The sequence below is a fragment of the Myotis myotis genome, unplaced genomic scaffold (genome assembly GCF_014108235.1).
Source record: "Myotis myotis isolate mMyoMyo1 unplaced genomic scaffold, mMyoMyo1.p scaffold_m19_p_1, whole genome shotgun sequence".
NCBI lineage: Eukaryota > Metazoa > Chordata > Mammalia > Chiroptera > Vespertilionidae > Myotis > Myotis myotis.
This window is the reverse complement of record NW_023416313.1, coordinates 129,996,148-130,010,597: the sequence shown is the minus strand read 5'-3', so window position 1 is coordinate 130,010,597 and position 14,450 is coordinate 129,996,148. Positions and strand designations below refer to the sequence as shown.

At 41.9% G+C, this 14,450-nt stretch overlaps 1 protein-coding gene across 9 annotated transcripts in view; it reads left to right on the top strand.

Annotated features, from left to right (window-relative positions):
- The first annotated feature begins 1,011 nt into the window (after positions 1 to 1,011).
- MPP7 (membrane palmitoylated protein 7) overlaps positions 1,012 to 14,450 on the top strand; it is a 323,210-nt gene continuing 309,771 nt past the window's right edge. For all 9 annotated transcript variants that reach the window (XM_036352096.1, XM_036352155.1, XM_036352125.1 and 6 more), the window contains exon 1: positions 1,012 to 1,212. The gene's annotated coding sequence lies outside the window, so the exon portion shown is untranslated. The remainder of the gene's footprint in view (positions 1,213 to 14,450) is intronic.

Here is a 14,450-nt window from a genome sequence, read left to right as displayed (position 1 = left end):
CAGGGAATCTAACTATGACTTCCTGGTTCATGGGTTCACGTTCAACCCCTGAACCAAACCAGCAGGACTGTTGTCTACTTTTTGTTTGATTAAAGCTTTATTCATTTGGTATTTTGGACTCTAAATTCTTCCTGTCAGGGAGGATCTGTTTACCGTGTAGTATTATACACTATATGTTGGCTAAATGGTTGCTACTCAGGAAACAGTAGGGGGCACCTCAGTCATATTTGTAAAATTCTTTAAGAGATCTGAAGGAAGGGGACTGATATCAATACACATTTTTTGATGGCACTCAGCGGTTGCATATATTATTGTATTTTCTTGTATTGTGGGGGAATTAGTTCCCTGGAAATCCTCAAAAGTTTGCCTTTACCATTCTCTGCACCTTACTCATTTTTTTAAAAAAAATTATAAAAGTAATACATGCTTCATATGTAACACAGAAAGGCAATAAAGACACACATAATCTTACCAGATGGAAATATTTTATGCCTTTTCTTTGCATATAATTTCCCTCTGAATCTTATTAGCGTTAAAAAATGCCCATGAGACTTCTCATTGACCAAGTGATATTAAAGATTAGATGTTATCCACCAAGTTCATACGCAAATCAAAGAATCGCTGTCGGGTAAGGAAGTTCCTATCTGACAAAGGAACCTGGGTGCCCAGGATTCTGCGCAGGTAGGTTACTGGTCCATTAACCACAGCCTGTTCTGCAGTCACCTGGGAATTAAGCGGGTGGAGGCGGAGCTTCCGATGATTGAAAGCAGGGGCCACAGAGTTGTCACCAATCAGGGCTCCGCTTTGTTTTCCCTTACCGACTATCAGAGAGCTCTCCTGGCGAGGCTGTTTTCAAGCCTGAGACGCCTGCTCCTAATGCAGCCTATCAGCAGGGCCTCATACAAAGCATCCGCGGAGCCCCGCCCCCTCCGCCGTGGCCCCGCCCCTCCCCTCCGCCATGGGCCGCCCTTCCCCTCGCGGTGGCCCCGCCCCTCCCCTCGCCGTGGCCCCGCCCCGCGGAGGGAGGGGTGAGTGGCTACTCGCAGGGCTGGAGTGGGGGCCCGGCTCGTGCTGGGATCCGGCTTTCCGCGCCCGCCGGCTTCTGTTTGTCCTCTGCAGCGGCGCTGCTGCGGTCTGTCTCGCTGCCTCGGAGCCCGGGGCTGCAGGGGCCAGAGCGAGCACGCCTCCCGCGGCCACGGCAGCCCAGAGCAGGTAATGGGGCGCCGGGGCTGCAGTGCCGATGGGAGCGCCCGGCCGGGTGCGGGCGGTGGGATCTGCTCCCCCTGCTGCTCCGGCCGGAGGCGGCGGCGGGGACCAACTGCCCGAAGCCACCCTCCCGCCTCCGGGCTCCTCCGCCCGCAGCCCGCCGGTACCTTGCGGAGAGGAGAGGTGGGGGCGGGCCCGGGAGAGCGGGGGGACCTGTGGGTGTGGGGCCTCGGCCGCTGCGGGCGGGACCCCTTGGGGACCTCGCGGGACTCCCGGCGAGGCGGCTGGGCCCAACGGAGGACGTTCAGGTGGAGGGAAAACCGCGGAGTTGAGTCAGAGTCACGCACCCCAGGAAAGGACCCACTGATAGTAGCGATAAGCTACTCAATATAATAAAAGGCTTCTTTTTTTTTTTTAAATTGAGAACGGTATGTCTACTTGGGTAGTGTTAATTATACATTTTTCTGGAGACAGGCGCTTTGCAGTGAGATTTACATATTAACATTGCTTACTTGCCATCTTTTAAATTAAAAGCTGCCTTTAACGTGAACTAGTTTGAGGGCTGTTTCTCCAGTGACAAGTAGACAGAAGCAGGGTGACTCACCTTTGTCTGCCCTGAAGTGGGGAGCGGCGCGATAGCAACTGGGAGGAATGCTGATGAGGAAGGAACGCCTGTGCAGGTTTGCAAGGATTGTGAGGTGGAACCTTGTTTCTGTCACTCTCATTGGTAAGAGTAGAATTACTCCTTTTTTCTCTTTATATATTTTTTTAATATTTTAAAAATGTTTTTATTGATTTTTAAAGAGAGAGAGGAAGGGAGAGGCATAGAGAGATATGGAAACATCCATGAGAGAGAAACATCATCGCTGCCTTCTGCACGCCCTCTACCCGGAATCGAGGCCAAAGCCCCGGCATGTGCCCTGACCGGGAATCGAACCAGCGACCTCATGTTTCATGGGTTGACGCTCAACCGCTGAGCAACACCGGCGGGTCTTTCTAATTTTTTAAAAACAGCTTTCAAATTTGTTTTTTAAAAAAGGCCTCTTCAAAAACAATCTCTGGGTTTTAGGGATGCACCTGCTACTCATGCAGTGACACTTTGCAGACAAGTCCTAACCAATGAACTTGATTTGATTTACTTATAAAGAAGCACTTTGAATCGCTGTTACCTTTTTGACGTGTTTAATATATCCTTTTTCATTCCCCACTTGTTCACAAGAGCAATCAATGGTGAAGCTCTCCAAGTTTTAGCAATGATGGCACAGTGAGGACTCTTGAAGCAGTGCCCTTCCCCCCCACCCCCCTTCAAGTGTACTCTCTTATACAAACTACTTTTTCCATTTAGGTCTTTTAATTGAGAAGCTCAAAGCATGGTGTAAGTTTTAGTATCCTCCTGCCCTTCTGGAGGCAGGTAGTATTTATCATGCTTATTTTACAGATACATAAACTCAATGCCCTGAAGATGAAAGGAGCTCTGCTCCAGGTTGCTTGAGTCCTACTCGATTTTGTATCTGTAATAGGTTTAATTCAGGACCCAGCAAGGTCCACACCATCAAGTAAGCTTCTGCATAGCCATTTGATCACATGGACATGAGTCAGATGGAGATGGTTATGCAGTGGTTCTCAATCTTCTGGCCCTTTAAATACAGTTCCTCATGTTGTGACCCAACCATAAAATTATTTTCGTTGCTACTTCATAACTGTAATGTTGCCACTGTTATGAATTGTAATGTAAATATCTGATATGCAGGATGGTCTTAGGCGACCCCTGTGAAAGGGTCGTTCGACCGCCAAAGGGATCGCGACCCACAGGTTGAGACCCGCTGGAAGAAATATTGTCTGTTCTTTTCTTTTTCTTCTGAGGTTGCAGATAGTCTGAATCACACCAGAAAGGTATTTTTTTTTTCATACAGGCAAAACGAAACAAAACTGAGTGGTGCTATGTGAAAATCTTTTATTTTAAATTTCCGGAGGTGTTCCAAATTAGAGAATCTTATTTATGTTTGCATCAGTGGACTTCAGCAGTGTTTTTAAATTTGAATTGAATTAATATGCATAAGGCAAATAAAAATGAAGTGTAATGTATTTTGGTCACAGTTTATGACTTTGTTTCTGTTAATTTAGTAGAAAGGTTGAAAATGTAAAAATCATTTCTTCTTTAATCAGAATAAATCAAGGAAGGGAGTGTAGGTGTTAATGGAGAGTAGTATCAGGTGATTATCTGGGAGGAAACTTTTGAATGATGTCATGGCTTGGGGCACTCAGAATTGTTATGTTAAATTTATTAGTCATCAAGAACATGGAAATGTCTTATGAGTAGCTGAATGAAACTGATTTAATCATGAAATAATCTGTTGTTTTCATGGTAAATACATCTGTTGCATGTACCATGTATGTTTTGACATAATTTATTTATGTAGGATATAAAGCTTCCAAGCCCTGTCATCTATCTCTGATTCTGTTTGTTTTTTTCTAGCACCAAAGGAAAAATTTGCATAAAGAAATCTTTATCATCTGTTAATTTGTATGGAAACTGAGTCCTGTCTTCTGATGGTCACAGCTTTCTTGAAGTGTGGGAAATTGCAAGAAGATTTAGACTTTTTATAAAGTAGTTGCTTGTGTTCCTAATGTAGGATCTCTGCCCTTTTTCAACTTCCACTAGATGGTACACTGGGTAATGCTTTTTGGAGCATTCAATCAGATTTTTTTTTTTTCTTATAGCATTTCACTGACAAAGGTACAAATGTACTATAACTGATTCTGTTGTAATAATTGCACTCCAGAGAGAATTGCAATCAGTGATTTAAGTCAGTTTTATTAAATGAGATTGTTTGGATGGAAGAAAATGACAGCTTAATATAAAGTGAAGGAAATTGTCGGTAATTTTAGAAATAGCTTCTACTGAAAAGCTCTCTGGTTCTTCTTGTGGTCAGGAACCCAGACAAGATGTGTAGACTTGAGTAGATGCTGAGTTTGTTAGATAAGACAAAGGTATCATGTCTGGGCATTTCTTAATAAATGCTATTCTTTAAATGTTAAAATATAGCACAGTATTTTGTAGACCAGCTGTAAACAGAATGAACTTGACAAGAAACTCAACTTATAAACGTAGCCAACTGCAATGTAATTGACTAAATAGTGTAGAGAAGCAATGGCTAAGCTTCCCTTCTGAGAGACAGAACTTTGGATATAAATACCATCTTCTCTGCTGGCTGCAAGTAAAAGAAAACTATTTTGGGGCAACCGCATCTCATTCTTGAATAGAGCAGCCCAAGCTAGAGTACCCCAGGTGGTGAACCCATTAAGTTTGGTAACAAGTTCGTGGCCCACTATCTTTATTGGTACACGGAAAGCCTGCCTTTTTATTGTACCTTTGCCCTTAATCTCCTATCCGCATTCATGTTCCCTCTTCCCCTCACAGGACCCTCTCAGGTATGTACATAATTTCATCGAGTACTGCCAGAGTATCTGGAATGGCTGTGCTAGTTTACATTCTTGCCCGCTGTTACCCCACACTCTTGCTGGCACTCGATATTTTTTGACCTTATCATTTTTTTCCAATCTGATGTAGCAGATGGAGTGATGTTGCTGTTCTTATTTGCAGTTCTCTGATTACTAATGCAATTGAGTATCCTATCATATGTTTATTAGTTGTGTGGGTTTCTCTCTGTGTGAATTGGCATTTTTATGGTCTTTGCCTCTTGTTTTAGATTTTCTTATTCTTCTCTCTGCTTTTCAGCCCTGATTTACAGGAGTTTTTTTAAAAAAATATTTTACATGTTAATCTTGTTGGATTTTAAATGGTGCAAATATCTTCTCTTACTTTTTTAGCTGTTTTCAAGTTTTTAAAAATACATATATTTTATTGATTTCAGAGAGGAAGGGCGAGATAGAAACATCAATGATGAGAGAGAATCATCGATTGGCTACCTCCTGCACACCCCCTACTGGGGATGGAGCCTGAAACCCAGGCATGTGTCCTGACCAGGGATGGAACTGTGACCTCCTGGTTCATAGGTCCATGCTCAACCACTGAGCCACACTGGCTGGGCTGTCAAGTTTGGTTTTTTTTTTTAATTCTTTTATGGAACAGAACCTTTAATTTTGTTATAGTTAGATCTATCCATCCTATATAATAAAGAGCTAATATGCTAATTAGACTGAACAACAGAACAATCATCCAGATGACCTGGATGAAGCCAGGGCTACAAGGGCCAAGGACTGAGCCGCTTGCACAAATTTCGTGCATCGGGCCTCTAGTATATATATGTGTATATTTTTACCTTCCAGGTCTTGTTTAGGCAGTATTTCTTCATTCTTAGTTAACAAAGATATGTTTCTGTAGTTTGTCTCTTCTTGTTTGAATTCTGCAGTGTTTTTTGTTTTTATTTCCATTTTTATTACTACAACTTGTTTATAGATTCTGGTATCTAGAAATGTGGTATTTTAAAAACATATTTAAGATGGTGGTTTCCAATGCTGGCTTTACTAGTATATTAGAACTTACTAAGTAATTTTTTAAAATCATTTGCCCCATGTACTCTAGGTTAACTGGCTAGTAATTCTAGGGAATAGAGCCCAACAATTGTATTTTTAAAAACTTTCTCTTGTGACTAAGAACTATTTACCATCTGTGTCAGCTATCCACGGTTGAAACCATGCATCAAAGATATTTATGTTTTTCCAATAGAGTCTAAAATTTTTGTCTATGGTCTTGTGCCTTAGATTAATTCCTAAATATCTCAGATTTTATTTCTACTGTGAGTGATATTTTTTTGGTGTGTTCTCTTCCCATCCAGTATAGGGGAATGCTATTGATATATATATATATATATATATATATATATATATATATATATATATATATATATCTGTATATATAGTTATAAATTAGTCAGCTAATCTTTCTATAGTTACTATTTTTTGGTTTTGCTGAACTCTTACGGTATTGTAATGGCTGGTTTTTCTTTTGGATGTTATATAAAGATGATTATTTCATTTCAAATAATGACTATTTTTTTATTTTTTCTCCCAATTTTTATTACCTGTCTTTTGTATCTCCTTATCTTATTTCATTTATCTGGACTTGTAGTGATATGCCAAAGAGTAGCAAAGGTAGTGGCCTCTTGATAACTTTAATACCTTAAAGGGAATTCATTTTGCCATGGTTGGTGTATCTAGAGTATTGGCCCGTGCACCTGTGGATCTCAGGTTTGATGACTGATATGTCTCTCTCACATTGATGTTCTCTCCCTCTTTCCCTCTCCCCCCTTGCTCACTTCCAATCTCTAAAAATCAATGGAAAAAAGTATTGTTTGGATGAGGATTTTTTAAAAAAAGGAATTCATCTTTAGTTTCACCTTTAATTGGGAGATTTCATTTTTTAAATTGTATTTATTTTTTATTGCACCTTCTTTGGTTTTGAAAACTTGAGAAATAAGCAAGGACTTATCTTCTTAGTCTTGGTAAGGTAGCTGACACCGATGGTATATAGTTCTTAATTCCAAACAGTTACCGTTGTGTATATTGAGGTTTTTAAGTTAAAAATTTGAATTATTTTTGTCACGCTTTTCCAAAGTAAGTTATGTGTAAAGACTCTGGTTAGTTGAAAGCCATCATATGTTTGGAAAAACAAAGTGGAAATTGTTGTGCATCTTGAACTATGAATTAAAAAAATGTATTGAAGTATACCTACCTGGAAAAATGCATATCCTACATACTTAGATAGTAGGGATGCATGTATCCTAAGTGTGCAGCTCACGGAATTTTCACAAGTCAGACACACTTTTGTAATCAGCACTCAGATGAAGAGACAGAATATTAGCAGGACCCCAGAAACTACCCTTATGCTCCTTTCCATGACCCCACGTTGTAACAGCTGGAATAAAAGTGGTGGTAATTAGTGGTCTTGGTGTGTCATCTGGCTCCCAAATTGGGCTCCCAAATTTTGGTGTTTTGTTCCAAGGGGAAATCAAAGAAAAAGCCCATGTCTGAAAGCTCAATTGAATAAGTACAGCTTTGACCTGGTCTCTAAACAGTTGTGGTTTTCAAACTTTTGATTTCAGTACTACTTCACACTCCTGAAAATTATTAAAGATTGTTGTTTATGTTGGGTTATATATATCAATATTTCCTGAATTAGAAAGTAAGACAGGAAAAATTAGAGTATTCATTAAAAAATAACAACCCCATTATATGTGAACATAAATAATACTTCTTTATGGAAAATTAGCTACAGTATTAAAGTGAGCGAAAAGAGTGGCATTGTTTTACATTTTTGTAACTTTTTAAAATGTCTGGCTTAATAGAAGACAGCTGGATTCTTGTATCTGTTTCTGAATTCAATCTGTTGTGATTTATTGTTTGGCTGAAATAAATGAAGAAAGTCTACCTCATAAAGACCTTCAGTTGGAAAAACAAATTATTATTAAAATTGGCCTTGAAATTACAATTAAATAAGAATTTGTTTTAATGGTATGTTTTAGTTTTTTTTTTTTTTTTTAGATAATTGTGGATATTCTCTTTGATATTACACCAAAACTCTGCAAGTGACAATTTTGTAAAGCTGCAGAGTGGAATCTGAACCCATATCAATAAGCTTGCCTCACTGTTACATTTAAATCTATTGGTCTGTCTTGCACTTTGACTCTTTTTACACACATGCATGATTTTGAAAATATTGATTCACAGAATTACATGAATCTTTCAAATGTTGGCTCATTTTATGGTACCATTTGAAAAAAATCACCAGTGACCCCGTTAGAATTTTTTTTTATCCTCACCTGAGGATATTTTTCCCATTGATTTTTAGAGAGAGTGGAAGGGAGGGTGGGGGAGAGACGTGCCCTTGACCTGCAATGAAACCTGAGACCCTTCTGTGTGAGGGCGAGAATATTTTTTTAATGAGAAAATATGTTATTTGAGATGAAGTTAGTATAGAAAAGGCCAATTAAATGTTTGAGTTTAAAAAAAAAATCAGTTTCAACATTCTGAGACTATAGGACAAGTTTGTTCAGGATGAATAAACTTTCTTTTTTGGAGGGGTGCTTTTATTGGACCACTTTCAGCCTGGGACTCTTCACAGCACCCTGCTGCTGCTGTCCACCCTCCATCTCTGTTCAGTGACCCGAGGGAAGGAGGGAGGGTGGGCAGAAGCTCGGGGCTGGAGACATATCATCAGCCCTTCCTATCTTCATAGAGCTGGCTCAAGGGCTGCCAGGCCAGTGTCCCACAAATCCAAGGCACTGGGGACAGCTCTTCACAACCAGTCCTCGGCTAGCTAAGTGTCCAACATGTGCCCATTGCCCAGCCACCAACTGCCCAGCTCTGAGGGCCATGAGGGGGTCGTCCTGGGTCCCTGAGGCGCCCCATTCTACTGCTGCAGACACTTTTGAGCCACCTCCCATTCGCATGTCACTGCAAATGTTCATCCTTTCATGAGGAAGTGTTTCTCCAGCGTGGAGTTGGGTTTCACCTGCCTGCTGGCCTGATCCCACAGGGCTGCCAGCATGTCCTGGGGATGGGTGCAGACCAGGCCAACTCGGTTCTCCAGTTAAGCCCACGAGTTTTTAGGTGGTAGCCAGAACCTATCTTGGCCTAGCCACTTGCTCAAGACAGGGCCACAACTTGGGAGCACTAGCGGCTGTGGGGTGCATTGGAGGTCAGTGGTCAGCGTAGGGACTGGGGGCCATGCATGCCAATGAGAGAAACATGGGTCCCCCCGCCCCCCGAGGTAGCCAGTCTCCACTCCCCAGTCTCCACTCCCCTCCATTGTTTCTCTGCTCCCTTCCATTGTTTTCTTGCACTAGTTTTTATAAGTAAGTCAAAAGGAAACTTACTAGGAAAGTCCTTTTGTCATATTTGGAAGTAGGTTAATTCATTTGAAAAAAATTTATGGTAGATATATGTTAGTGTTATTAAAGAAATTGGAATGTTAAAAAATTAAAACAGGGTTTTTCTTGCCTCTAGAGTGATATATTTATTGCATGTAATTATCCTTTTATGTAGCTTACATTGTATTCTGAGAGCAGACTTGAGAATATATAAGGTGTTCTTGACTTCAGGGTGCTTATAGTGTAATAAAGTAGGTGAAAAGTTGACTTTTATTTTGTGTATTTATTACTGGCATTCTGTGGGTTAAATGGTAAAAGTGATATTTATTACAGCATTTCCCCCACTTTAAAATTTATAATGTTGAGAAATGGATGATGGGAAATAAAGCTTTATTTGGAAAAAAGGAAAGCAGTAGGTGAAACTGATTTTGGGGGAACAAGTCAAATGGAAGTAGGGTATCTGTTGGAATTAGAGAGAAAAAGGGAAAGCAGCCATTAAACCACAGACTAGCACCCTGATTGCCTGCTAGGATGATTGACTTAAAACAGGTCTTTCTGCTTCAGGCCAGACCTGTTTTAAGCTGCTCCTCCTCCCTCCCTGAATTCCTTCTCATAATTTGAGTGATTGCTGAATACATAGTACTTAGTACCCAGACAACAAAAGCTATGTAAACATCTGTGTATATTTGTGAAACCCCTACTGGGACTGGTAAACGGGATGATCAGCAGTAGGATTCTTCCGAACATGGGTTTTTCAGTACTCTTCCTTTCCTGTGTATTTCAGAATGGTATTTCTTCAGTAAAGCACTTTATTTCATTACTAGAGGCCCGGTGCACGAAATTCGTGCATGGTGTGTGTGTGTGTGTGTGTGTGTGTGTCCGTGTGTGTCCGTGTCCCCTCAGCCCAGCTTGCACCCTCTTCAATCTGATATCCCTCTCACGATCCAGGACTGCTCCCACCCGCTCACCTGCCTGCCTGCCTGATTGCCCCTAACCACTCCCTGTCAGCCTGATCGATGCTTAACTGCTCCCCTGCCGGCCCGAATGCCCCTAACTGCCCTCCCCTGCAGGCCTGGTCATCGCCAATTGCCGTCCCCTGCTGGCCTGGTGACCCCTAACTGCCCTCCCTTGCCAGCCTGGTTACCCCTACTGCCCTCCCCTGTTGGCTTGGTCACCCCTAACTGTCCTCCCCTGCAGGCCTGGTTGCCCCAACTGCCCTCCCTTGCGGGCCCGGTCACTCCCACCTGCCCTCCCCTGCAGGCGTGGTTCCCCTAACTTCCCTCCCCTGCCAGCCTTGTCCCCCCAACTGCCCTCCCCTGCTGGCCTGGTCGCCCCTAACTGCCCTCCCCTGCCGGCCCAGTCACCCCTAACTGCCTGGCCCTGCCAGCCTGGTCACCCCTAACTGCCCTCCCCTGCTGGCCCAGTCACCCCTTACTGCCCTCCCCTGCTGGCCTGGCCGCCCCCAACTACTCTTCCCTGCCGGACTGGTCGCCTCTAACTGTCCTCCCCTGCAGGCCTGGTCGCCCCTAACTGCCCTCCCCTGCCGGCCCGGTCCCCCCTAACTGCCCTCCCCTGCTGGCCTGGTCGCCCCTAACTGCCCTCCCCTGCCGGCCCAGTCACCCCTAACTGCCTGCCCCTGCTGGCCTGGTCACCCCTAACTGCCCTCCCCTGCCGGCCCGGTCACCCCTAACTGCCCGCCCCTGCTGGCCTGATCTCCCCTAACTGCTCTTCCCTGCTGGCCTGGTTGGCCCCAACTACCCTCCCCTGCCAGCCTGGTTGCCCTCAGTTGCCCTCCCCTGCCAGCCTGATTGCTCCCAACTGCCCTCCTCTGCCGGCCTGGTCACCCCTAACTGCCCTCCCCTGCAGGCCTGATCACCACCAACTGCCCTCCCTTTCAGGCCTCCCAACTGCCCTCCCCTGCCGGCCATCTTTGACCACATGGGGGTGGCCATCTTGTGTGTTGGAGTGATGATCAATTTGCATATTACTCTTTTATTAGATAGGATTGGGGCACATACTATTAAACTGATCACCAAGATCTGTCCAGTTATTTTTCAGTGTCTTAACACTTAATAAATGATAACTAAAGTGATTTTGGATGTTGTTCTTTTTTTTATTATTATTATTGATTTCAGAGAGGATGGGAGAGGGAGAGAGAGAGAGAGATACATCAATGATGAGAGAGAATCATTGATTGGCTGCCTCCTGGATGCCCTCTACTGGGGGTTGAGCCTGCAACTTGGGCATGTGCCCTTGACCAGAATCCCTGGATGGGAGGGGATGTGGGAGGTTGACTGGCCGGCTGGCCGGCCCCACCCCACTGGTCGAACTCTGGTCGAACTTCCGGTTGAGGGGACAATTTGCATATTATCCTTTTATTATATAGGATTCCTAAAACTATCAAGTCTAGAGTTGGAACATAGTAATATTTTCTTTTTATTTATCTTTGTCCTCTTAGTTTAAGGGGTCTTTGCAGTTGCTAAATCCTCACCCGAGGATATTTCCTCCATTGATTTCTAGAAAGAGTGGAAGGGAGGGAGGAGGAGAGAGAAGAAACACTGATGTGAGAGAGACATATCGATTGGTTGCATCCCACACTCACCCACCAGGGCTGGGAACCTGCAACCGAGGTACATGCCCTTGACTGGGGATCAAACTGAAATCCTTTGGTCTGAAGCTCAAAGTTCTAACCACTGAATCAAACCAGCCAGGGCTGAGTCTCTTGTTGGTTAAAAAACAAACAAACAAGATACATGAGCCTGCATTCCCTTGTTCTCTTTAATCTGCATTGCCTAGGCCAATGGCCCTTGCCAGGCCAGTTGTGTCGGGGCACAGTGGGGAAGCACTGACCTTCCTAAGCTTTTGGCCTGTTCAAATGATCTAATCTCACTTTACATGTTCTACTTGCCTTTGCTCATGACATGGGCAACATTTCAGAAATATTGAATGACAAAGAGAACAAATAAAACACCATATGACCTTTATCCCAAATTAACACATGTTAACATTTCAGCATATTTGTTTCAGATTTTTTCCTTAGTTAGTGAAAGAAAGAAGCCATTGTAGATAAAGTTGAAATATATTTTCTTTACCTTTCTTTCCAATTCTATTTCCCTTTCTTCCCCACATGCAATTGCTAGTATGAATTTCAGTTTTTCTCCAAGTGTGTTTTTGTATATGGTATGTGTATAATTTTAAGGACATACACAGTGTTAAATGATTATTAACATAAATGATATACTGCATGTGTCATTCTGTTAATTTTTAAGAAGTTGTCTGTTTTGACAGTATCTAGCCGTATAGATATAGAGTAGATGACATTTTAAATTGTAATATTTTGTATTGTCTGCAGATGTCTTCTTTATGTGCCTGGTTGCTAATGTAAATCCATCGTTGGTTTCCTGACATTTAATAAAAATCCTTATTTGTTTCTATGCCTTAAATTGATTAGAATTTTAAAAATTGATGCTGTTAAGTTGAAAGCCTAATTTTGGCTAAATTACTGTATGTATTTTAGCAGGCAATCTCAATATTTTGTCTCTCAAAAATGCTACAAAACAATTATGTTGGGTGTGGAATGGTTTGCAAGGGATGTGAGTAGGTGGCAGGGAGTTTTTGTCTTGAACTAACATGCAGAAGTGTTGCTGCTTTGGGAATGTGTAACTGTGCGGGGAAGTGTTATGTTATTAAAAGTTTTTCCTTTTTTGGGGATGGGGTAACAGTTATTAGTTTTCTGTGTTAAATCATTGTCCCCTTTGGTTTAAGAAATATAAAATTAGTACAGTATTAATCCAGCCCTGTTCTTCTAATCAAGCTTTGGTCTCATTGCTCCCACTACCTGTGGACATTTTCATTGGATATCTCATCTTGACCTCTTTCAGAGATCTTAAATGGAAAAGCAGGCCCACTGTTCATGTCTTTTCATATCTAAGATTAGGAACTGTGGAGTCATATTTGAATCCTAACATCTCTTTAACATGCTACTTGTAGACCTGCTTTTCCCCCATGTCATCCTCATTGCCATCATTCTAGTCTAAATAAAATGATCTCTGACCCAGGCTTTACTGTAGCTGCTGCTTTGGTGAATATGTAGCCATTAATTTACATTTACCCTGTATTCTGTTATCAGATTTTAAAACATCACTTGCATTACATTCCTTTCAAAGAAGACTTTTCCCCTGTGGACTTTTAAGGGGTCAGAAGTTGCTATATTTGGATCCCAGTTCTGCCACTTACCAACTATCTGTGTGACCTCAAACTAGTGGGAAATGTTTCTGAGTTTTCTCATATGTAAACTAGAGCAGTAAAATAAATATGTATTTAGGTTATAGGGTTGTAGTAGGCTTAACATTAGAGAATATTTTATAGACATATGTATATAAATATATACACATATTTGAGGTATGTACATATGTGAATGAAACTTTAAAAAGTAAAATGCATATAGAAAAGTGGTCCTATAAGTATATAGTTTGATACATTTCAACAAATTGGACACACCTGTTAAAATAGCACATCTTGGAGTTATTTTACAAATAATTTGCCTTGGTTTGTGTAAGAGGAAGACGCATTATCTAAGTCATGAATCTAAAGTGTATTTTAGGTTGGTTATTCCTACCTCAAAGTACATTTCTGACTTAGATATGCAAGATCAAGCTATATGGACTAGAATGTTGGGTTCTTAATCACCCATTAGTCTGCCCAATTTTCAGAGGAGAATCTTGACCTTGTCTCCTTTAGCTTCCCAGAAGCTGAGGTGCGCTGGCTTTTTATTCAGGCTGTGTTGCTGTGATGCTCTTCAGCTTTACAGAAGGCTAAGCCCTGTCCTTAGACCTCCCGTTAAAGTAGGTGGGTTTGTATTTGTTCAGCTGCTTTGAACAGGAGCTCTCCGGACATGTGTTAGGAAGGACAAACAGGTGCTCTTTGCACCCGGTATCTGTTAGTGTTGCTTAGAAGAAGCACTATTTAGGGAGGAGTGCTTAAAGGATAGAGTAGATCATACATTGTACTAGATATTTTAAAACACACTCCTGGATCAAGTTAGATTAGCTAAAGAATAGCATCTTCATGTCATGTTTTATTGACTTACCAATAGACTTTCATTATAATGCTAGTTGGTACATTAGTGCTGCTGTCTTGGACTTCACTCAGGGAATCCTGTAGAGGTGTTACAGATCCTCTGGCCTCATCACCTGATATTTTTCCTTCCCAAATAAAGCAAATGGATTTTATCTGCCAGTAAGTGAAATATTCTGTAGGTTTTCCTGTTCCTTCCGAAAAGGTAGGCTGCACATCTGCAAAGAGGAAAAGGCACATTGCAAATCTTGCTTAAATCCCTTTTTCTTAAAAACCTTATTTTTGAGCTCATTTGTGTCTTTTTGAATTATGCACATAGCAAAATTTTAAATTTTT